The 26,215-nt window shown below is 35.7% G+C and overlaps 1 protein-coding gene across 10 annotated transcripts in view; it reads right to left on the bottom strand.

Moving 5' to 3' along the window:
* Positions 1-26,215, bottom strand: part of VPS13B (vacuolar protein sorting 13 homolog B) — an 869,883-nt gene that overhangs the window by 659,658 nt on the left and 184,010 nt on the right. The gene's annotated exons all lie outside the window — the stretch shown is intronic.

Raw genomic sequence — 26,215 nt, 5'->3', positions numbered from 1 at the left:
GAGTATACTCAATACTCAAGTGTACCTGTGCCTTCACAGGAGGCAGAGGGCAAAAGGAATCACATGCATAAGTTTCTCCAGACTCAACCTATGTCTTTTCCTCTTATGACTCAAGTATGTATCCTTCGTACACTGCTATAATAAATCTTAGTAATGCGTACAACTACATCTTGAGTACTGTAAGTCCTTCTAGATACTCTCTAAAGTAAGGATGGTCTTAAGGACTTTAGACACAGATAAGAATGCATACAGCAATTTTGTTTTAAGACCACAGTGCAATCAAACTAGAACTCAGGACTAAGAAACTCAATCAAAACCGCTCAACTACATGGAAACTGAACAACCTGCTCCTCAATGACTACTGGGTACATAACGAAATGAAGGCAGAAATAAAGATGTTCTTTGAAACCAATGAGAACAAAGATACAACATACCAGAATCTCTGGGACACATTTAAAGCAGTGTGTAGAGGGAAATTTATAGCACTAAATGCCCACAAGAGAAAGCAGGAAAGATCTAAAATTGACACTCTAACATCACAATTAAAAGAACTAGAGAAGCAAGAGCAAACACATTCAAAAGCTAGCAGAAGGCAAGAAATAACTAAGATCAGAGCAGAACTGAAGGAGATAGAGACACAAAAAACCCTCCAAAAAATCAATGAATCCAGGAGTTGGTTTTTTGAAAAGATCAACAAAATTGACAGACCGCTAGCAAGACTAATAAAGAAGAAAAGAGAGAGGAATCAAATAGATGCAATAAAAAATGATAAAGGGGATATCACCACCGACCCCACAGAAATACAAACTACCATCAGAGAATACTACAAACACCTCTACGCAAATAAACTAGAAAATCGAGAAGAAATGGATAATTTCCTGGACACTTACACTCTTCCAAGACTAAACCAGGAAGAAGTGGAATCCCTGAATAGACCAATAGCAGGTTCTGAAATTGAGGCAATAATTAATAGCCTACCAACCAAAAAAAGTCCAGGACCAGATGGATTCACAGCTGAATTCTACCAGAGGTACAAGGAGGAGCTGGTACCATTCCTTCTGAAACTATTCCAATCAATAGAAAAAGAGGGAATGCTCCCTAACTCATTTTATGAGGCCAACATCATCCTGATACCAAAGCCTGGCAGAGACACAACAAAAAAAGAACATTTTAGACCAATATCCCTGATGAACATCGATGCAAAACGCCGGCCGCGGTGGCTCAAGCCTGTAATCCCAGCACTTTGGGAGGCCGAGACGGGCGGATCACGAGGTCAGGAGATCGAGACCATCCTGGCTAACACGGTGAAACCCCATCTCTACTAAAAAATACAAAAACTAGCCGGGCGAAGTGGCGGGCGCCTGTAGTCCCAGCTACTCGGGAGGCTGAGGCAGGAGAATGGCATGAACCCGGGAGGCGGAGCTTGCAGTGAGCTGAGATCCGGCCACTGCACTCCAGTCCGGGCGACAGAGCGAGACTCCGCCTCAAAAAAAAAAAAAAAAAAAAAAAACAAATAAAATACTGGCAAACCAGATTCAGCAGCACATCAAAAAGCTTATCCACCATGATCAAGTGGGCTTCATCCCTGGGATGCAAGGCTGGTTCAACATTCACAAATCAATAAACACAATTCAGCATATAAACAGAACCAAAGACAAGAACCACATGATTATCTCAATAGATGCAGAAAAGGCTTTTGACAAAATTCAACAGCCCTTCATGCTAAAAACGCTCAATAAATTCGGTATTGATGGAACGTACCTCAAAATAATAAGAGCTATTTATGACAAACCTACAGCTAATATCATACTGAATGGGCAAAAACTGGAAAAATTCCCTTTGAAAACTGGCACAAGACAGGGATGCCCTCTCTCACCGCTCCTATTCAACATAGTGTTGGAAGTTCTGGCTAGGGCAATCAGGCAAGAGAAAGAAATCAAGGGTATTCAGTTAGGAAAAGAAGAAGTCAAATTGTCCCTGTTTGCAGATGACATGATTGTATATTTAGAAAACCCCATCGTCTGAGCCCAAAATCTCCTTAAGCTGATAAGAAACTTCAGCAAAGTCTCAGGATACAAAATTAATGTGCAAAAATCACAAGCATTCTTATACACCAGTAACAGACAGAGAGCCAAATCAGGAATGAACTTCCATTCACAATTGCTTCAAAGAGAATAAAATACCTAGGAATCCAACTTACGAGGGATGTAAAGGACCTCTTCGAGGAGAACTACAAACCACTGCTCAGTGAAATCAAAGAGGACACACACAAATGGAAGAACATTCCATGCTCATGGATAGGAAGAATCAATATCGTGAAAATGGCCATACTGCCCAAGGTTATTTATAGATTCAATGCCATCCCCATCAAGCTACCAATGACTTTCTTCACAGAATTGGAAAAAAACTGCTTTAAAGTTCATATGGAACCAAAAAAGAGCCCGCATTGCCAAGACAATCCTAAGTCAAAAGGACAAAGCTGGAGGCGTCACGCTACCTGACTTCAAACTATACTACAAGGCTACAGTAACCAAAACAGCATGGTACTGGTACCAAAACAGAGATATAGACCAATAGAACAGAACAGAGTCCTCAGAAATAATACCACACATCTACAGCCATCTGATCTTTGACAAACCTGAGAGAAACACGACATGGGGAAAGGATTCCCTATTTAATAAATGGTGCTGGGAAAATTGGCTAGCCATAAGTAGAAAGCTGAAACTGGATCCTTTCCTTACTCCTTATACGAAGATTAATTCAAGATGGATTAGAGACTTAAATGTTAGACCTAATACCATAAAAACCCTAGAAGAAAACCTAGGTAGTACCATTCAGGACATAGGCATGGGCAAGGACTTCATGTCTAAAACACCAAAAGCAACGGCAACAAAAGCCAAAATTGACAAATGGGATCTAATTAAACTAAAGAGCTTCTGCACAGCAAAAGAAACTACCATCAGAGTGAACAGGCAACCTACAGAATGGGAGAACATTTTTGCAATCTACTCATCTGACAAAGGGCTAATATCCAGAACCTACAAAGAACTCAAACAAATATACAAGAAAAAAACAAACAACCCCATCAAAAGGTGGACAAAGGATATGAACAGATATTTCTCAAAAGAAGACATTCATATAGCCAACACACACATGAAAAAATGCTCATCATCACTGGCCATCAGAGAAATGCAAATCAAAACCACAATGAGATACCATCTCACACCAGTTAGAATGGCAATCATTCAAAAGTCAGGAAACAACAGGTGTTGGAGAGGATGTGGAGAAATAGGAACACTTTTACACTGTTGGTGGGATTGTATACTAGTTCAACCATTATGGAAAACAGTATGGCAATTCCTCAAGGATCTAGAACTAGATGTACTATATGACCCAGCCATCCCACTACTGGGTATATACCCAAAGGATTATAAATCATGCTGCTATAAAGACACATGCACACGTATGTTTATTGCAGCACTATTCACAATAGCAAAGACTTGGAATCAACCCAAATGTCCATCAGTGACAGACTGGATTAAGAAAATGTGGCACATATACACCATGGAATACTATGCAGCCATAAAAAAGGATGAGTTTGCGTCCTTTGTAGGGACATGGATGCAGCTGGAAACCATCATTCTTAGCAAACTATCACAAGAACAGAAAACCAAACACCGCATGTTCTCACTCATAGGTGGGAACTGAACAATGAGATCACTTGGACTCGGAAGGGGAACATCACACACGGGGCCTATCATGGGGAGTGGGGACGGGGGAGGGATTGCATTGGGAGTTATACCTGATATAAATGATGAATTGATGGGTGCGGACGAGTTGATGGGTGCAGCACACCAACATGGCACAAGTATACATATGTAACAAACCTGCACGTTATGCACATGTACCCTAGAACTTAAAGTATAATAAAAAAATTAAAAGAAAAAAGAAAAAAAAAGAAAAAAAAATTTTTTTCACACACAACGTAAATCCCAGTAATTTTTTTAACAATGAATTCCTACAATCTAATTATAAGTGATTGACTTTGCTAACAGAGACAAATCTCCTAGTTTGTATACCCTATACAACACATGGTGTCTGGCAGGCAAAACAAGAGGCGATCTTAAGAATTAGTAGAATTTGTAAACTATTTACATTTTGAACGTTCACCAAAAAAGCAGACATACAACACTTACCATCTTTAGATATTCCACAGAGTAAACATTAGTTGCTGATGATACAATAGGGAAAAAATCAGCCATGCAACCTGCCTTTGAAAGGAACCTATTTTCTACTTAAAGAAGGCTCCTCTGAGGAACTGACGTTTAAGCTGAGCTCCAAAGGATAAGTTGATATAAATAGATTAAATAGAGAGACATGGGCATTGCAGAAATATGGAGTATATTGAGAAAAACTCCAAAATAGAAAAAAGCATAGTTCTTTTGAGAAGCTCAGAGGTTAATGCAGAATAGGTCCATATTTAAGTTTTTATCCTACAATTAATGCGAAATCAGTGAAGGGGTCGTAGTGCTTGTCACATCTGAGTTTTTCAAAGCTCACTCTGGTACAAAATAGACAATGGATTGGATGGGGAAAAAGAAATGATGGAATTGCCTTAGGGTGACAGAAGTAAAGATGGAGAGAAATGAATATGTTGTAAAAGTATTGAGAAAATAAATTGGACAACACCTGGCATTTGGTACTACAGGTACATGATTAAACATGGGTAAAAAGTATCAATTAATATAATCAGTTAAACCTATATATATTGCGGATGAGACACTTTAACAAAATGATGGTAAAAATGAATAAACATTAGCAATGAAGTTTAAATTCTAGGACTTCTTCTGCCAATATTTGACTAAGTATATTTTAAAATTACATGAAAAATCTGATAAGTTGTTAATTTTTATTAAGTTCTCTACAAATAAAAAGTACAATGTTTGAAATAGGCACCATATGAAAAGTACAAGGCTATAAGCTATACTTTATGCAGTTGATAAATTTTTTCTAGTAAAGGGCCAGATAAATGTTTTCAAATTTGTGGACAATACGTTCTCTGTGGCAACTATTCAACCCTACCATTGTAGGATAAATGTAGCCACAGACAATAATTAAAGGAGTGAACAGGATTGTGTTCCAATAAAATTTTATTTATAAAAGCAAGGAGTGAGCCAGATTATTTGCCAAACCCTGATCTCAAGAATTAGACAGAAGGAAAAGTTGAGACAAGTGGTCAGGTCTAATACCTGTACAGTAAGAAACAACACAGTAGGTGTCCCAGCAGGCAAATATAATATAATGAATAGTAACTTTTTAAAAAATTAAATGGGTAGTCAGCAAGCAGATGTCTCCAAATTGGTCTGGTAATACTTACAGGGGAGTACCACAACCAGAGAGTTGGAATTAAGGAAAAGCCTGCAGAACTTAGAAAGGCAAGAAATTCATGACCTTAGCCTCTGATGGGCTAGGATAACAAATAGGGAATGTGGCCCAGCCAAAAAAAAAAAAAAAAAATAGGCATCCAGCAACTGAAATGGCAGTTCAAGATGAAAGCCTGGTCAGCTACAGGAGGAGCTTTCAATCCATAAAGCTAAGCCCACAGTCAAAGCAACACACTGCAAAGCTGAGGACATGCTCCTGAATCATGTGAATATTGAATAAATGTGCAAAAGTTATATCAACAGAAGTTTATAGATAGGATTAGTCCTGAACCCTGGGGCATAGCTGAAAATACAGGGGTTCTAGATACAGAGAAGAGAAAGATGTGTATGGACTATCAAAGCAGGCTCTTAGAGAAATATTTACTTTAAAAGAATTACTACTTCTTATACGAAAGGATCTAAAAAACAGATCAAGTCAGATAGGGAAAAAATTATTAGCCATTTTACTGAAAAATGTTTTCCAAGTTACAAATAATATTAACCCAATTTTTGTCAGAGGACTCTATAATTTTTGACATGAAAATCTGGAAAAAATATTATATTTGATTATTAAAACTAATCATTATATTTATTTTCAATGAATATTTGCAATAAAATTTTATTAGAATTAGGCAGTAATAACTAATGGAAACTTCTTAAGATGTGTATTAACAATATAATCTATTACAGCACGTTAGATTTTGTCAGAAAATCTCAGTACAAAAGTAACTACAATAAAGAGCGATGTGTACAAAAAACACATGTCATATTACCCAGCTAGAATTAAAGAGCTTTGAAAACAGGGTCCAAGTCTGGCACTTAGTAGGTAAGAAATATCTGTCAAACTAAGCTGATATATTAATCACAACGATTTCACAAAGGAGAAAATAATCAAATCTGCTTAAATGAGGAAAAGAAGCATTTGCAGAGGATACTTATTAAGACTAATCCTAAAAAAAGAATAAGATTTTGGGGGTATATGAAAACAGGCATATGAAAGCGTGACCTAGCCTAGAAACTTTATGGGGTTGATATGGTTAAGAACATCAAAAATAAAAGAGATGTGAAGGCAAAGGGGAGCGGAGTAGTTCTGAAAATGGAGCTACATACATTGTTAGAAAAGAATCATATCATGAGGAGCTTTTGATTTCACGCTCAGAAGTTTGGATTTTATCCTGACAAATTATATCATGTAAGATTCTTCATGATGCAAATAAAAGTAGCAGCAGCAAGAAGGAAGAAGAAAAGAAGGTAGGAAGAGAAAGACCACCTTAGATCAGCTTAAATCATGTGATAAGGCAGAGTTCAGAGGTGTATCTGAGATTCACAATGTTATCAGCTCTCTGACTCCATTTCTCTGAGATTTCTCAGCTCTGCCTTCCTCCACCTGTCTTCATCAGACTTCCCTTCTTTGTGGCTGTAATGTAATGTAATGTAATGTAATGTAATGTAATGTAATAACATAATGATTCCAACAGTTCCAGATCTCATAGGCTCACACCACACTTCCCAAGGAAAAGAGCCTATTTCTCTGAGGGTTTCAGAAGGAAGATGATATCTAATAGGCCCAGTAACACCCTGTGATATCTCATTGGTTTCAATTAGGTTTTTCAACCTCATTGGCCTCAATTAGGTTTCTCAACCAATCAATATAGAAGGAGAGAGGTGAAGGGAATGCTCTGATTGGCTAAAGTCGTCAGAGCCCAGTGCCTGAAATTTAGTCACTTCAATCAAAATTGCACGACTGGGCTGGGTGCGGTGGCTCATGCCTGCAACCTCTGCACTTTGGGAGGCCAAGGCGGGCGGATCACTTGAGGTCAGGAGTTCAAGTGCAGCCTGGCCAACATGGTGAGACCCCGTCTCTACTAAAAATACAAAAATTAGCCGGGCGCAGTGGTAGACGCCTGTAATCCCAGCTACTCAGGAGGCTGAGGGAGGAGAATCGCATGAACCTGGGAGGCTTATGTTGCAGTGAGCCGAGATCACACCACTGTACTCCAGTTTGGGTGACAGAGTAAGACTCCGTCTCAAAAAAAAATTAAAATTAAAACAATAAAATTGCACAATTGCTTCGATTGGCCAAAGAATTCTCCAAAAGAAACTGGTGGTACTACTAAAAGAACAAAAGTACTGAATCAACAACATCTATTACAGCAAGCATAAGTAATTTTTTGTTGTTGTTGTTTTATTTTTTTGAGACGGAGTCTCCCTCTGTCGCCAGGCTGGAGCGCAGTGGCACAATCTCAGTTCACTGCAACCTCCGCCTCCCAGATTCAAGTGATTCTCCGGCCTCAGCTTCCTGATTAGCTAGGACTACAGGCGCACACCACCACATACAGCTAATTTTTGTATTTTTAGTAGAAACGGGGTTTCTAGTAGTAGAAGGCTCTAACAGAGCAAAAGTTTCTCCCATATTGCTGCCAGCTAAACCACGGCTACACCTAACTCTCCAAAATCTAGCTTGTCTAAATCTACCAAGAAGGATCCTTGGAAATCCCGACCTGCCAAGGGTCTGGAGTTTATTCCTAATGCAAAAGACGATTGTCTTTCAGGGCAGACAGCAAACCAAGTCCTCTTCCCCTCCTCCACTTTTGTTGCTGTACTTACTATTACTGAGCGGAAGCCTGGTAGAAGATATGCAAGAAATCGGCAAGCATTCAGCCAGAGGTGTGTGTGAGTTAAAAGAAGTAAAAGGTAGACAGCTTCAAGCTTGTCCTGAAGTGTAAGTAGAGTGACTGCCAGAAGCCTCCCTTATCTTGTCCTCTCATGGCAAAAGAAAACAAAGATGCCTTTTGCCTACTTCTCTCAGACTCTCATTCCTATTAGAAAATTTCACATTTAGGGATGGCTTCATCTTACAATCATGGTAGTAACAAGGATGAGAGTAAAGAAAAAAACTTCAATGGGCTTGTGGGAAGTGAAGATGTCTGGCACGCAGGCTCCCAGAACCAAGCACCACCTCCTGCATCTCAGTCATTGGTCACCTGAGATAGTTCTCACATATATCCTTAATTTCCTAGCCCAAGAACACCATACCAATAGGAAAGACAGTTAAACATTCAATATTTTAAGACCTGGCCAGGCACAGTGACTCACACCTGTAATACCAGAACTTTGGGAGGCTGAGGCGGGCGGATTGCTTGAGCTCAGGAGTTGGAGACCAGCCTGGGCAACATGGCAAAACCCCATCTCCACAAAAAACTAGCCGACCATGGTGGTGGACACTTGTGGTCCCAGCTACTCGGGAGGCTAAGGTAGGAGGATCCTTTGAGTCCAGTGAGCCAAGATGGCACCACTGTACTCCAGCCTGAGAGATAGAAGTAAAACTCTGTCTCAAAATATATATATATTTTTTCAAGACCTTATAATGTAAGTTTTTTGTTCAACTTCCAGACATTCAACTTTCAAATATAGTTTCGAAAATGTTCTAACACAATGGCACCAAATGTGAGACTATAAATGTGCATACACACAAACACTACAAAAATGACCAGACATCCAATCCAGTGGAATCCAATGGCCATAACAGAAAGATACTGAGGATACTGTAGAGTGGCACAGAAGTATACCCTAAAGGAACATAGCTCAATGGGAGATGTGTTTGAGAATATAGGGGTCAATAAAAGAACTGTATGCCACAAGGATTAGAAATGAGGTGCTGAGAATATCTAGGGTAAAATTAGCAGCTCTGCCTTGGAAATTTCCTTTATAGTGCAGGAAATGCTGATTCCCAGAGCATGATACAGGTAGAAGCAAATAAATAAAACGGGATTCTGGTAGAGCACTCAGCAGCTCTCTTCTCCTTATTCACTTAAACGTAGAACCAGCCCTATATAATTTATTACTTGAAATTGTGCTCATCTTCAGAATATATTTAGCACATTCTTAATTATTTAAACTATCATCAAAAAAATGAGTAATTATGTATATGGTTATACATTTTTAATTGCTTATTATAAGAACTAATATATAGTGACACATATGGGTATTATTTTTAGACCCACAGAACCTACGTCTCTTGTCCTTAAACAAAAAATTTTGAGTGCCAAACCAAATATTAATATTTAGTATACACTATAAACTTTAAGTTCTGTAACTGAATATATTAAATATTAAAAGAATATTTAATATGTAACTGATGCATTTTGACTATACAATTATGTATTACATGAAATTATAACATAATTTACAAAGGGCCAGGCACAGTGGCTTGGGCCTCTAATCCCAACACTTCAGGAGGTTGAGGTAGGAGGATCATTTGAGGCCAGGAGTTCAAGATCAACCTGGGCAACACAGCAACACCCAATCTCTACAGAGTTAAAAAAAAAAAAAATTGTTATTAAAATAATATATAACAGTAGTGAAAAAAATAAGTCAATCTACTATAAAGAAGCTGTATACTTACCTACTAAAACAGAATAAAAATAATATTTATAGATCTTGGTCTTACCTATATTAAAATCAGTAGGAAATTTTTCAAGGATTCACATTAATAAATCCATCAAAGTCAAATATAAATTATACTCTAACATTCTATTTGCCATGAGTAAAAATTTTGAATTGTACAGCATATTACAGCATTATTTCTTCTTTTTTTTTTGAGACGAAGTCTCGCTCTGTCACCAGGCTGGAGCGCATTGGCGCTATCTTGACTCACTGCAACCTCCACCTCCCAGCTTAAAGCGGTTCTCCTGTGTCAGCCTCCCAAGTAGCTGCGACTACAGACACACATCTCCACAGTCAGCTAATTTTTGTATTTTTAGTAGAGATGAGGTTTCAGCATGTTGGCCAAGATGGTCTCGATCTCTTAACCTTGTAATCCACCTGCCTCCGCCTCCCAAAGTGCTGGGATTACAGGTGTGAGCCACTGTGCCCAGCCGCATTATTTCTTAAAAAATAAACACAAGTAGTTCTCTGAAAACTAGAACCAAACTTCTCATTCTGTTATTTTTTACTACTCAGTAGCTGTGTAAAAATATCTTCGACAGCTTTTAAACCTATAAAATATTGTTCAAATTTTCTACTTCAAAAAATGTATGAGATTAATGAAAATATAGACTACAAAGAACTTATAAAATTATTTCACTATTGTCACTTGGATTTCCTGTGAAAGTAAAGGACTGTTTTAAAATTAAGAATTAGGAGGTAAATCTATGATAGTAAGACTTTTATCATGATTTCATTTGTTGCAATGATTTGACCTATATGTTCCATGAATCATTGAGTATTCACTTTATGCAAAATATTTATATTTCAAATAAATCTCTCTGTTGTAAAGAGCAAACAAAAATCTAGTAAAATCAACACGGTATTTAATCTTACATATAATATGAAGATGTTTATCATATGAGATATATACTTTATTTAAAAAGGTGACTATAAAAAGATAGAATCAGGAAACGTGGGATTAATGGAATTTTGCAACCAAACTTTCATTTTAAATTATGAAATATTATAATTTTCCTCCAAGTAGAATCAATTTTTAAAAAAAAAGGAAATAAAAAGAAAGAAATGAAGTCTTAATGATATGTGATATGGTTTGAATATTTGTTGTCTACTCAAATCACATGCTGAAATGTAATCCCCAATGATGGAGACAGGGCCTGGTGGGAGGTGTTTGGGTCATGAGGATGAATCCCTCATGGCTTGGCGCTGTGTGATAGTGAGTTCTCAGAAGATATGGTTGTTTTAAAGTGCGTGACACATCCTCCCAACTCTCTCTTTTGCTCCAGCTCTGGCGATGTGACACACCAACTACTGCTTTGCCTTCCAACATGATTGTAAGCAGCCCAAGTCTTCAATAAATAAATTTGTTGTTTTAAGCCACCTAGTTTGTGGTACTTTGTAAACAGCCCTCACAAATAAGAGTCCCTTTCTCCACCGTATGTAATTAGCTCTTGTCCATTTTTAAAGCCATACTTGATCTTGTAATAGGTGACACAGAAGATTCTACATTCATTACTATAATCATGTCTATTTCTTGTTAGCTATCTGCTCCCAGAACTGAACAGATTGCAAACTACATATTTTCAAAATGTTTAAGTGAATACAACCAGAAGAAATATATTTTAGATTGTGAACAAATAGAAGACATAAAAATGAGCAAAGAATACATAGGCAAATAAACAACAAAAAATACATAAGGCAAAAACGTACATTTTCTGCAGAAATCTAACTCATTTATCTAATATATTATTTTCAACAGTAATTTATTAAAACACATTTTTATGATGTTCATAAAAGACTTTCTGTAAGACTAAAAAATCACACTAAACTCATACTGCCTACTTTTCAAATATCCAATAAAATATACTTAAATCGTAATTTAAAGAATTGTATTTTTCTCAAATCTACTCTGTATGCTTACATTTTATATATATTTTTTTTACTAGATGACACCTAAAATTCCCATTCCTGTGCCATGAAGTATCATCAGAAAAACATTTACAAACATTATCAAAATGTCTGAGACAGAATAGAGGAACAAAATAAAGTCAGGTATAACTTAACATTCTAAGTGTGTCTTTAACCCATTTATGCCTAGTGTTCCATTATCAGAATGCTAAGCTTGTGGGAGTTATTTATATCCTACTGTGCAAGGTCATTGCCAAGATCTGATTTTTCACACACACACACACACACAAAATTGCAACCTCCAGCATAAATGGGTTAAACGCTATATTAATTACTCACTTCTTAATAAGGACCACATATTCTATAAATGAGCTCTCAATACCTGGACATGAGCTGTAGTAAAATGGAAACTTTAAATTCAATAAATATTCATATTATTCAAAGTGCATATGGGGACACCTTAAAACTCACAAGAATCACAAAAATTAATGTCTTTTTACTCCTATTTAAATATCAAGAGGTCTTATTGGTAGTTCTCAATATGAATCTAACTCATTTTTTTAAGGCAAGAATAAATGTATAGCCAATACCTGTATCTGGCAAGAAAATTTTATAACATCTCAAAAATATATATCTTAGAACACATTAGAAATATTTAGCAGACATGGTGGGATTGGGGGAAGTAGTCTGAAAACAGAGGAATCGAAAAAGCATACCAATTTACCTCAATCTTTTTCCTAAGTGATTAAAGAACTATTCGACAACTCCAAAATCCTTTTTATATGCACACCTGGGAAGAATTCCTCCGTAACTTTATTCAGAGTTACAGTGATGTGGTTTTAGACCAGATGTTTAAATGTTACAGTATGTACATTTTCTTCCCCTCTTCTAAGGCAGAAGTAAAGTAAGAGGAATATTTGACTTCACTCCACAAGAGACCTATTTAATAGTTTGGCAGTTATGTAAGTAAAGGTAGCTTGGCTAAGTCAATGTTGACGACATACAGAACGACATGATCCTAATGAGTTGGAAAATATTGGCTCTCATGAGAATAGACCAGATGCTACTGAGCTGAGAAAGCTACTGTATTATTGAATTTCATTTTTATGAGGTAAAATTTATTATTCAACCATTAAGGTATCCCACATGAAATCTTGCATAAAATACTTTAGCAGTTACTTTCTGGAAAGTAGATTTTTATTTTAACATTAAGACATAACTTAAATGAGGGATTCGAATGTCCACTTGATCACCTTTAGCACAGATTTTAAAGTCTGTAAGTTATTTCCCTGCAAATACCAGATTAATGGAACTACACTGTCAACAAAATAATGAGCTTCTGAACAAGGAAAAGTGGTAGCAAGTCCTTGTTTTCCAGAGCAAAACCAAAGCCATGTGTGACTTTATATTTAAGCCTCTCGCAAAAAGACAGGGTTAGAATTTCTATGATTTAAGAGCCATCAGAAACACGAATAACAAAAATATATAATTCAATAACCTGATTAATAATACGTATTAGCTCAAATTTTAATCTCTACTTTATCCTTTATATTATTTTAATTACATTTCCACTATTTGCTATAATTTCATTAATATTTTCTAATGAAGTAACACACTTTATCTGATCTCATTTACCAGAGGTAGTTTGGTATTGCAGACGTAATAGTAACAGAAAATTCCAAGGCCTGGCTTCAAAAAATGACTTAGTCAGTGAATAGCTGTGGGATGATATTTAAGAAAAACACTAAATTGTTCTAAGCATAAATGTTCCCATCTGTATAAAAGGATATATAACCTGCCAACAACAATATTCCTGGTAAGAAGCCAATGAAATTAATAAATGAGAAATATCAATCTAAAATAGGTGAGCCAACTCAGTCTATCCAAGTAAATTTAATGTTATCCAGTCCTTACATTATACAGCTCACTAGATGAAAAACGCTAAGCAGACAGCTGTAATGTATGTGAAAACTAAATGAAAGTATAAAGTTTCTTTTTTTATTATTATTATTCTACTTTAAGTTCTGGGATACATGTGCAGAACATACAGTTTTGTTACAAAGGTATACACATGCCATGGTGTTTACAGTACCCATCAACCCATCATCTACATTAGGCATTTCTCCTAATGCTATCCCTCCCCTAGCCCCCCAACCCCTGACAGACCCCAGTGTGCGATGTTCCCCTCCCTGTGTCCATGTGTTCCCACTGTTCAGCTCCTACTTATGAGTGAGAACATGTGGTGTTTGGTTTTCTGTTCCTGTGCTAATTTGCTGAGAATGATGGTTTCTAGCTCCATCCATCTCCCTGCAAAAACCATGAACTCATCCATTTTAATGGCTGCATAGTATTCCATGGTGTATATGTGCCACATTTTCTTTATCCAGTCTATTATTGATGGACATTTGGGTTGGTTCCAAGTCTTTGCTATTGTGAATAGTGCTGCAATAAACATACAAATGCATGTGTCTTTATGTAGAATGGTTTATAATCCTTTGGGTATATACCCAGTAATGGGATTGCTGGGTCAAATGGTATTTCTGGTTCTAGATCCTTGAGGAATTGCCACACTATCTTCCACAATGGTTAAACGAATTTACACTCCCACCAACAGTGTAAAAGCATTTCTATTTCTCCACATCCTCTCCAGCATCTCGTTTCCTGACTTTTTAATGATCGCCATTCTAACTTACATGAGATGGTATCTCACTGTGGTTTTTATTTGCATTTCTCTAATGACTAGTGATGATGAGCTTTTTTTCTGTTTCTTGGCCACACAAATGTCTTCTTTTGAGAAGTGTTTGTTCATATCTTTCGCACACTTTTTCATGGTATTTTTCTTGTAAATGTGTTTAAGTTCCTTGTAGATTCTGAATATTAGACCTTTGTCAGGTGGACAGATTACAAAAATTTTCTCCCATTCTGTGGGCTGCCTGTTCACACTGATGATCGTTTCTTTTGCTGTGCAGAGAAGCTCTTTAGTTTGATTAGATTCCATTTGTCAATTTTGGCTTTTGTTGCCATTCCTTTTGGTGTTTTAATCACGAAGTCTTTGCCCGTGACTATGCCCTGAACCGTATTGCCTAGGTTTTCTTCTAGGGTTTTTGCGGTTTTAGGCCTTACATTTAAGTCTTTAATCCATTTTGAGTTAATTTTTGTATAAGATGTAAGGAAGGGATCCAGTTTCAGTTTTCTTCATATGGCTAGTCAGTTTTCCCAAAACCATTTATTAAGCAGAGAATCCTTTCCCCATTGCTAGTTTTTGTTAGGTCTGTCAAAGATCAGATGGTTATAGATGTGTGGTATTATTTCTGAGGCCTCTGTTCTGTTCCATTGTTCCATATATCTGTTTTGGTACCAGTACCATGTTGTTTTGATTACTGTAGCCTTTTAGTATATTTTAAAGTCAGGTACTGTGATGCCTCCAGCTTTGGTCTTTTTGTTTAGGACTGTCTTGGCTATACAAGCTCTTTTTCAGTTCCATATGAAATTTAAAGTAGTTTTTGCCAATTCTGTGGAGAATGTCAGTGGTAGCTTGATGGGGATATATTGAATCTATAAATTACTGTGGACAGTATGGCCATTTTCACGATATTGATTCTTCCTATCCATGAACATGAAATGATTTTCCATTTGTATGTGTCCTCTCTTATTTCCTTGCGCAACGGTTCGTAGCTCTCCTTGAAGAGGTCCTTCACATCCCTTGTAAGTTGTATCCCTAGGTATTTTATTCTCTTTGTAGCAATTGTGAATAGGAGTTTGCTCATGATTTGGCTGTTTGTCTATTATTGGTGTATAGGAATGCTTGTGATTTCTGCACATCGATTTTGTATCCTGAGACTTTGCTGAAGTTGCTTATCAGCTTAAGGACATTTTGGGCTGAGACGATGGGGTTTTCTAAATATACAGTCATGTCATCTGCAAAGAGAGACAATTTGACTTCCTCTCTTCCCGTCTGAATACCTTTATTTCTTTCTCTTGCCTGATTGCCCTGGCCAGAACTTCCAATACTGTGTTGAATAGGAGTGCTGAGAGAGGGCATACTTTTCTTGTGCCAGTTTTCAAAGGAAATGCTTCCAGCTTTTGCCCATTCAGTATGATACTGGTTGTGAGTTTGTCGTAAGTAGCTCTTATTATTTTGAGATACGTTCCATCAATACCTAGTTTATTGAGAGTTTTTAGATTAAAGGGTGTTGAATTTTATTGAAGGCCTTTTCTGCATCTATTGAGATAATCATGTGGTTTTTGTCAATGGTTCTCTTCATGTGATGGATTACGTTTATTGACTTGCATTACATTGAACCAGCCTTGCATCCCAGGGATGAAGCCAACTTGATCATGGTGGATAAGCTTTTTGATGTGCTGCTGGATTTGGTTTGCCAGTATTTTATTGAGGATTTTCACATGGAAGTTCATCATGAATATCGGCCTGAAATTTTCTTTAGTTTTTTTTTTTTTTTTGGAGACAGAGTCTCACTCCATTACCCAGACTGGAGTGTAATGGCGTGATCTCTGATCACTGCAAGCTCCACCTGCTGGGTTCGCGCTATTCTCCTGCCTCAGCCTCCAGAGTACCTGGGACTATAGGTGCCTGCCACCATGCCCGGTTAATTTTTTGTATTTTTTTTAGTAGAGACAGGTTTTCACCGTATTAGCCAAGATGGTCTCAGTCTCCTGACCTCATGATCTGCCCGCCTCAGCCTCCCAAAGCGCTGGGATTACAGGCGTGAGCCACTGCGCCCAATTTTTTTTGTTGTGTCTCTGCCAGGTTTTGGTATCAGGATGATGCTGGCCTCATAAAATGAGTTAGGGAGGAGTCCCTATTTTTCTGTTATTTAGAATAGTTTCAGAAGGAATGGTACCAGCTCTTCTTCGTACCTTTGGTAGAATTCAACTGTGAATCCATCTGGTCCTGGGCTTTTTTTGATTGGTAGGCTGTTAATTACTGCCTTAATTTCAGAAATTGTTATTGGTCTATTCAGGGATTTGACTTCTTTCTGGCTTAGTTTTGGGAGGGTGTATGTGTCCAGGAATTTATCCATTTCTTCTAGATATCCCATTGCATTGTCACATCCATTCACAGGCTTATTGACTCCCTCCCCTTGGGAATCTGTAGAACTGAAAATATTTAGTTCTCCATATGTTTCTGTGAGCCTAGTGAGGCCTCTTGTAAATAGCTACATTAATGGGGCACAAATGTATACTTTCTTCACTAAGTTCAAACAGCTAGACCTAACCAATGTCTTGAATTTTATTCTTCTCTCATCAATATCTATTCATTATCCTATTTTCTTTCTTGGTTTACTCTTTGAATTTACCTTCACTCTATCATCCTTGTAACTAAAACAACGGATCACCTAGACTCCAATTCTGACTGGTGTTATCTCAGTCTCCAAGAACTTTATATCCTAGAACAACTTTCATAGGTAATATCTTCAGATGGATGATTCCAGCAAGTTCTATGTCTAGGACAAGAACAACAGATTAAGCCCACAGACAATAATATATTTGGCATTCGCAAGAACTCTATGAGCAGCTATAAACATATTTTCATCATTTTATAGATGAGAAAATTAACTAAAACTTAATGAAACAAACTGACCTTTATTTAGTCATACATATAGTTATTGAGAAAGTCTTCACACTCCAATTCAGTGATCTTTCCTAAGTGTCAATAGTTGAAAAGTGAAAATAATATGCAACAGAAATAGTAAGACACTAAACCAGTATTTATATGTAACATAAAGATTAATAAAATTCAATGCACAAAATCAAATCCCTAGCAAGCACTAGCATATAACATTTTTTATTTTAATATACTTTTAATTTGAATTTTGCAAGAGCTGAGGAAGGATTCATCATTGCAGCATTATAAACCATAAATCAACATTCACAGATATTCTCCTAAAGCCTCTTAAACTCATTCACAAAATAGAAATTAGTGACTGATTCAACACTGAAAATTTATCTCTCACTTTTGTGATATAGCATTTATCAAAGAAAAACTTTTCTCACTAAAAGCACTTTGCAGTTTTGATGCTTGAAGTTAAATTTGTTACTGCTTTTGTGGCACATTAGCCCAACATTTAGAATGAGAAGACTGAGGCACAAAGTTTCTATTCTAGTCTTTTCAAATTCTTAGTAGTAATCAAGGAAGTTGATTTCAAAACTCGGTAATAAACCATAATTTATAATGAAAGAAATGGTAAAAATAGGAACTCAATTATATACATGCATTTTATAAGAATTATCAAACATCAGTAACAGTTTAATTCAGGTCAGATACTGTTATTTTGGTGGTAGTAAAAGTGAAACATATACACATTTCTTATTTGCAAACAGGAATGACAGAATAGGCATGGAGAAAACAAAGATAAACAGAGAAAGGAAAAAAATACTCTAAAACTATAGCATCATAGATAATGTTGGCCAATGGGAATGAAGCTAAAGAGTAAGACCAAAAAGGATTCTGTGATATTAATAAAATGAAAAAAATAAAAGGACTAAAAGTAATGATGATGACAAAGAATCAATATCAGTATCAAAGGGATAAACCATTTCTAAATGATAACAAGGTCCAATGTAAAGAAGATGAACTTGAGGGTAATGAGAAAACTCAGACAAAAGTCACCATCAAAAAAGTAAAAAGATAACCCACAAAATTACAGGAAACATTTGCAAACCATATCTGATAGGAAACTTTTATCTAAAATATATAAAGAATTCTCATGATTTAAAAGTAAAATATAAAAGAGGCAGATCTTAAAATAAGCAAAGGATTTGAAAAATTTCTCCATAGAAGAGATATAAATAGCTAATAAATACATGAAAAGATACTCAACATCATTAGCCATGAGGGAAATGAAAAGGAAAGCCATAATGATGCCACTTCACACCTACAATGATGGCTAGAACACAAAAGACAGATAACAATATGATAAGGATGTGGAGAGATTAGAACCATCACACATTGCCAATGGAAAGTACAATGATACAGCTGTTTTGGAAAACAGTCTGGCAGCTCCTCAAAAGGTTACAAATAAAATTACCATATGACCCAGCAATTATATGTATAGGTATATGTACACAAAAGAAATAAAAGCATACATACACACACACACACAAAAAAAAGACCTGTACTTGAAAGTTCAAAGCAACATTATTCACAATAGTCAGAGGCAGAAATAATGCAAAGGTCCATCAACTGATTAATGAATTAACAAAATATGGTACATGGATAAAATGGAATACTATTTGGCAATAAAAAGGAATGAGCACTGACATATGCTATAATATGGGCAAACTTGGAAATAGTATGCTATGTGGAAAAATGCACTAATATGCAGTCACAAAGAACTGCATTTTATGTAATTCATTTATATGAAGTGTCCACAATAGGCACATGCATACAGACAAAAAGTAGATTAGTATTTGCCTATTGCTGGGAAAATGGGAAGCTCCAGGAGTGATAGCTAAGGAATGCAAGGCTTCATTCAGGGATGCTGGAAATGTTCTAAAATTGATTATGGTAATGGATACACAACTCTGTAAATATATTAAAAGCCACTAAACTACATACCTGAAAAGGAATAAATAGTGTGGTACAAAAATTTTATCTAAATAAAACTGTTTTTAAAAACTTAACAGAAGGAAGGGAAAGGAAAGAATAAAGTATTTCTGACATGGAGGAGGGGAGAATACATGAAAAAATGGTAGGAATGTGGAAGAGAATGTAATTTTTCTGAAGTACAAGTAGACTGTAATTAGCATAGTGTTAAATTCAAGGAAAAAGACTAATGTCAAAATAAAACTAGTACTCAAAGAGAGGAAAATGTAGGAGAATGTAATCAAACAGAATTGGGTTCCAGACAGAAGAAAAAGCCATACACAGGAAAAAACTGGATATTGCTGGTAGGTAACTATCAATAATATGAATTAAGACAGCAAGTAGGAAGGTAGGCTAGAGGCATGAGATTATGATGAAAGGTGTGTACAGTCAAACGTAGACTTTAAAAATAATGGTTCTGGGCTGGGTGCGGTGGCTCACGCCTGTAATCCCAGCACTTTGAGAGGCCGAGGTGGGCGGATCACAAGGTCAGGAGATCGAGAGCATCCTGACTAACATGATGAAACTCCATCTCTACTAAAAATACAAAAACTTAGCTGGGCATGGTGGCAGGCACCTGTAGTCCCAGCTACTCGGGAGGAAAATGGCATGAACCCAGGAGATGGAGCCTGCAGTGAGTCAAGTTCGCGCCACTGCACTCCAGCCTGGGTGACAGAGCGAGATTCCATCTCAAAAAATACAATAATAATAATAATAATGATAATAATAATAGTTCTTCTCTCACACATTATCAGAACCTAAGTCTGAGAGATCCAAAAATGTACACAACTTGTATAATCTCTTTATTAATGCGGGAAATGGAAACTAGTTGTAAAGCAAAGGATCACATATTTACACAAAACATATTAAACAAAGCTTAACAGTGCTGAGTACTGTGTAATGAGAGTCCTCAGATGCAAAATAATAAAATGCTAAAACTTTACACCCTATAGACATATACATTTCCTGGATCTTTAGATAGAACTATTGGAAGACACAATCCTTTAAGCACTCAGTAAGAATACAAAGCACAGAATGAGGTTTTCTTTTGTGGGGGGGCATGGCGGGGAAGACAAGAAACCTGGCCACCTGGAAATCTGGCTTTTTAAAACTGTCTTAGCTGATGGTTTCTCTTTAATCTGTTATAAATTTTGTAGGTATTTCATTTGATAAAAATAAAATTATTTGGCAAAGAAACGTCTTAACATCATTCTAATTTCTTCAACTCCTCACTATGCAAAAATTAGTTCCACTAATTTTAGGTTTCTAAATGACAGAACATCAGGTTACAAATAACAATCTGTTGTCACTTGCCTGACGAATTTTTCAATACATATGCCAGCATTCTTTTAAACACAGAATATTTGTAGAAAAGGAAATTTCAAATAAAACGCTTTTTCATAGCACAGTCCATTTTATAAATTCAGAAAAGTAAAAATGGAACAGGTTTGGCTAGGAAAAAAATTATAAAAGCAAATAATTTCATGAGCTTACTAATATGAATGTTCAGGCTATCTAAGCCAATTAACAAAAATAAAAATTTTAAATTTTAAAAATACATTAATATTGTGAGACAATAAATCAAAAAATATTCTGAAGAAAACATCACAGGAAATAGAAATTTAGAAAATAAACAAATAAATGAATTAGACAGTTTCAGACAGTGATAAGTGCTAATGCCAAGGAAGATGTTACTGTAGAGTTAACTTATACATGGGCTAGCACCAAAAGGTAAGATTTTGAATAGTAAATCCATATAAAATAATGGCCACAAGATTGGCAATAACATAGTCTACTTAAAAAATCATCAAATTAAAACGTTTTTTGAAGACGAAATTCACATAACATAACCCTCATTTTTTCAAAGTGTGTAATTAAGTGGATTTTACCATATACATTAGGTAGGTGCAAATGTAATCGTGTTTTTTGCCATTCAAATTAATGGTGATTACTTTTGTATCAACCTAATGCAAGGTTATGATCCCATCACAACTATATAATTACAGAATATTTTCACCACCCCAAAAATTAATCTTGGGGAAAATCACAAATATGTGAAAATCAAACAACATGTTCCTAAATTACCAACAGGTAAAGATGAAATCAAAAAGTATTTTGAGACAAATGAAAATGGAAACACAAAATACACAACCTATGAAATGCAGCTGAAGTAGTTCTAAGAAAGAAGATTACAGCAATACATGCCTAAATAAAAAAACAAGTATTTCAAACAAATAATCAAACATTATACTTCAAGGAACTAGAAAAAGGTCTAAAGTCAGCAGGAGAAAGAAAATAACAAATATCAAAACAGAAATACACAGAGACTAGGAAAACAATTTTAAAAATAAAAATAAGAGTTGGATTTTTGACAAGATAAACCCTTCAATAGACTAAGAAAAAGGAGCATGCTCAAATAAATAAAATTAAAAATAAAAGCGGAGAGATTACAGCTGATAGAAACAATGGAAATATGTAGACTCATCATAAGCGGCTACTATGAACAACGCTATACCAATGGATTGGATAAGCTAAAAGAAATTAATAAATTCCTAGACACATTTTAACCTATCAAGGCTCAATCACGAAAGAATGGAAAATACAAGTAGACCAATAATGAGTAAGAAGAGTGAATCAGTAACAACAAGTCCCCATCAAAGAAAAGTTCTGGACTGGATGGATTCTACTAGACATTTAAAGAACCACTAACATTGATCACTTCTCAAACTCTTCCAAAAATCTGAAGAGAGAACAATTTCAAACTCATTTTAGAAGGCTAGCATTACCCTCATACCAAAGCCAGAAAAGGGCACTACAAGAAAACAAACTTACAGACCAATATCTCTGGTGAACATAGATGTAAAAATTCTTAACAAAATATTAAATGAAATTCAACAACACATTAAAATAATCTTTTGCCATGATACAGTGGTATTTATCCACGGGATGCAAGGATGGTTTGACAAATATAACTCAATAAATATGACACACCACATTAACAAAATAAAGGACAAAAGTCATATCATCATCCCAATAGATGCAGAAAAAGCATCAGACAAAATTCAACAGCCTTTCATGATCAAAACTACTAACAGATTAGGTATAGAAGGAATGTACCTAAACACAATAAAGGACATATAGAACAAGCCCATGGCTAACATCATATGGAAGAGTGAAATGTTGAAATCTTCAAAGATCAGTGACCTGACAAGAATGCTCACTCTCACTACTTCTTTTCCACACAGTACTGGAAGTCTTATTCAGAAAAACTAACCAAGAGGAAGAAGTAAAAGGTATTGTAATAGAAAAGAAAGAAGTTAAATTGTCTCTACTTGTTGACAATATTATATGTAAAAATCTCGGCCAGGCATGGTGGCTCACACCTGTAACCCCAGTATTGCAGGAGGACAAGGTGGGTGAATTACTTGAGGTAAGGAGTTCAAGACCACCCTGACCAACATGGTGAAACCCCATCTCTACTAAAAATACAAAAAACTTACCTGGGTGTGGTGACGTGCCTGTAATCCCAGTTACAAACCCAGGAGATGGAGGTTGCAGTGAGCCAAGATCACACCACTGCACTCCAGCCTGGGTGACAGAGGGAGACTCCAACTCAAAAAAAAAAAAACAAATCCCTAAAGACTCCATCCAAAATCTTTTAGAACTGATAAGTGAATTCAGTAAAGATGTAGGTTACAAAATCAACATGTAAAAATCAGTACCATTTTTATGCATTAACATGTCCAAAACTAAAACTATCCATAAAAGAAGTTGGGAAAACAATCCCATTTATAATAGCAAAAACAAAAATACATAGATAAAAATTTAACCAAGGATATGAAAGATCTATATACTGAAAAGTATAACACACTGATAAAAAATAAAAATAAAAAAATAAAAAATAAATGGAAAGGTGTCCTGTTCTACTGAACTGAGAGAATTAATGTTAAAATGTCCATGTTACCCAAAGCAATCTACAGATTCAATGCAACCCCTACCAAAATTCCAATGTCATTTTTCACAGAAATAATTAAAAAATCCATAAATTAATATGGAATAAAATACCTCAAAGAACCAAAGCAATCTTAAACAAAAAAGAATAAAGCTGAAAAAATCACACTATCTGACTTTATACTAAAAAGCTATAGCAATCAAAATAGCATGGTACTGGCATGAAGACAGACAGACACATCAACCTACAAAACAAGACAGAATCCAAAAGAAACTCACACATTTATGGACAATTGATTTTTGATGAAGATGCCAAGAATATACAATGGGGAAAGAACAGATTCTTCAATAGATGCTGCTGGGAAAACTGGATATCTACATGCAGAACAATGAGATTGAATCCTTATCTAACACCATGAGGAAAAACCAATTCAGAAGGGATTAAAGACTTAAATATAAGACCTGAAGCTGTAAATCTACTAGAAGAAACTTACAGACAAAGCTTCATTGGTCTGGGCATTGACTATAACCCTGAAAGCACAGGAAATGAAAGCAATAACAGAAAAATGGAACTGCATTAAACAAAAAGTTCTGCACAGCAAAAGAAACAATAGAATGAAGGAAGAACACAGAAACTGCGAGAAAAATTTGCAAACCATCCCTCTGATAAAGAGTTGTTATCCAAAATATCTAAGGAACTCAACTTAATAATAAGAAAACAATAAGCAATTTTAAAATGGGCACAGGACCTGAACAGACATTTCTCAAAAGGTGACAAATGGCCAACAGATGACAAATGGTGACAAACGAACAATGCAAATGGCCAACATCTAAATGGTTCATACAAATGACCAACAACTTTATGAAAACATACTCAACATCATTGATTACTAGAGAAATGTAAATTAAATTCACAATGAGATATAACTACATACCTGTTAGAATGGCCATTTTCAAAATGATGAAAGATAAGTGTTAGCAAGAATGTGGAGAAAAAGAGAATACCATTGGTGGGAATGAAAATTAGTACAACCTTCACGCCTGTAATCCCAGCACTTTGGGAGGTTGAGGCAGGCGGATCATGAGGTCAAGAGATAGAGACCATCCTGGCCAACATGGTGAAACCCCATCTCTACTAAAAATACAAAAAATTAGCTGGGCGTGTTGGCGCACACCCGTAGTCCCAGCTACTCAGGAGGCTGAGGCAGGAGAATCACTTGTACCTGGGAGGCAGATGTTGCAGTGAGCCGAGATCGTGTCACTGCACTCCAGCCTGGCAACAGAGCAAGACTCCATCTCAAAAAAACAAAAAAAAAAGAAAAGAAAAAAGAAAATTAGTACAACCATTATGGAAAACGGTATGGAAGTTCCTCAAAAATCTAAACATATAACTAGCATATGATCCAGCAATCCCACTTCTGGGTATATGTCCAAAGAAAATGAAATCATATTAGAGAGATATCTGCACACCCATGTTCACTGTACAATAGCCAAGATATGGAATCAGTATAAGCATCCATCAAGGGATGAGTGGATAAAGAAAATATGGCATATATCCACAAGAGATTACTATTCTGCCTTAAAAAAAGAAGGAAAGTCTGTTGTTTAAGACAACACAGTTGAACCTGGAGGACATTATACTAAGTGAAATAAGCCAGGTACTGCAGAATCTCACTTAAATGTGGTATCTAAAAAAGTCAAAGTCACAGAAGTAGAGAGTAGAATGGTGGTTACCAAACGTAGGCAGAATGGAGTGGGGGTTGGTATGTAATAAGAAGATGCTGTTCAAAGGGTACAAAGTTTCAGTTAGGAGCAGTAAGTTCAATTCAAAAAGAGGATACAAATATGTATGTCTGTGTGTGTGTTTATACACACAATAAAATTTGCATACCACTTCCAAGGACTCAGAAAACTCTAAGTCCTTTCATAACCTCCAAGTGAAGAACCTTTAGCCTACTGCAACATTTATCTTGTTATTCTTTATATAATGCTAAAAGCCAGTACCAGAACTACTACAACTTGAGCATCCCTAATTTGAAAACCCCAAATCTGAAACAGCTCCAAAATTCAGAACTCTTTGGGCACTGACATGACACAAGTAGAAAATTCCACACCTGACCTCATGTGATTAAGTCACACAATTAAAAATACTGTATAAAATTGCCTTCAGACGATGTGTATAAGATGTAAATGAAATGCAAATGAATTTCATATTTAGACTTGAGTTACATCTCCAGTATATCTCATTATGTAAGGGCAAATATTCCAAATCTGAAAAAAATCTGAAATTTGAATCACTCTGGTACCAAGCACTTTGGATAAGGGATAATCAACCTGTATTTTACATTAGTTAATGGGTAGGCCAAAAAAGAAAACTCTAATTTGTATGTCAGGTCTGAAATTAAAACCTTCAAAAGCATCATATAAGAACAAAAGTCGCTTTATTTTAACAGATAAATTTAAAATAATGTTACTTTAAGCATAATTACACTTAAATTATAACCTTTAAAAACTACTTTCATGTTACTGACAAACATAACATTATTATTTTGAACTGAAACAACTTTTAAAAGCTTCTATAATTTTTTATTTACATGCAAACTGAGTGATAAGAAGAAGATATCTCTTATAGTGACATCAAAGCAGAAATTTGTATTTTTAGTAGTTAATTAACTCATTAAGGGTGTCAGATTAATACTTTTCAAACACACACACAAAAAAAATTTGTTTACCAAACTAACCAAGTATTACAAGTAAGAATTTATTTCATTTTACCAGTATAATAAAAACTACTGTACTTATAATTGGGTTATCATTTCAAACACATACATTGATACCCTCAAAAGTTATCCAAAGTGTAAATTATACAAGAAGCTGGTGA

This window comes from Trachypithecus francoisi, unplaced genomic scaffold (genome assembly GCF_009764315.1).
Source record: "Trachypithecus francoisi isolate TF-2019V2 unplaced genomic scaffold, Tfra_2.0 Lachesis_group7, whole genome shotgun sequence".
NCBI lineage: Eukaryota > Metazoa > Chordata > Mammalia > Primates > Cercopithecidae > Trachypithecus > Trachypithecus francoisi.
This window is presented reverse-complemented; position numbering and strand designations above follow the sequence as displayed.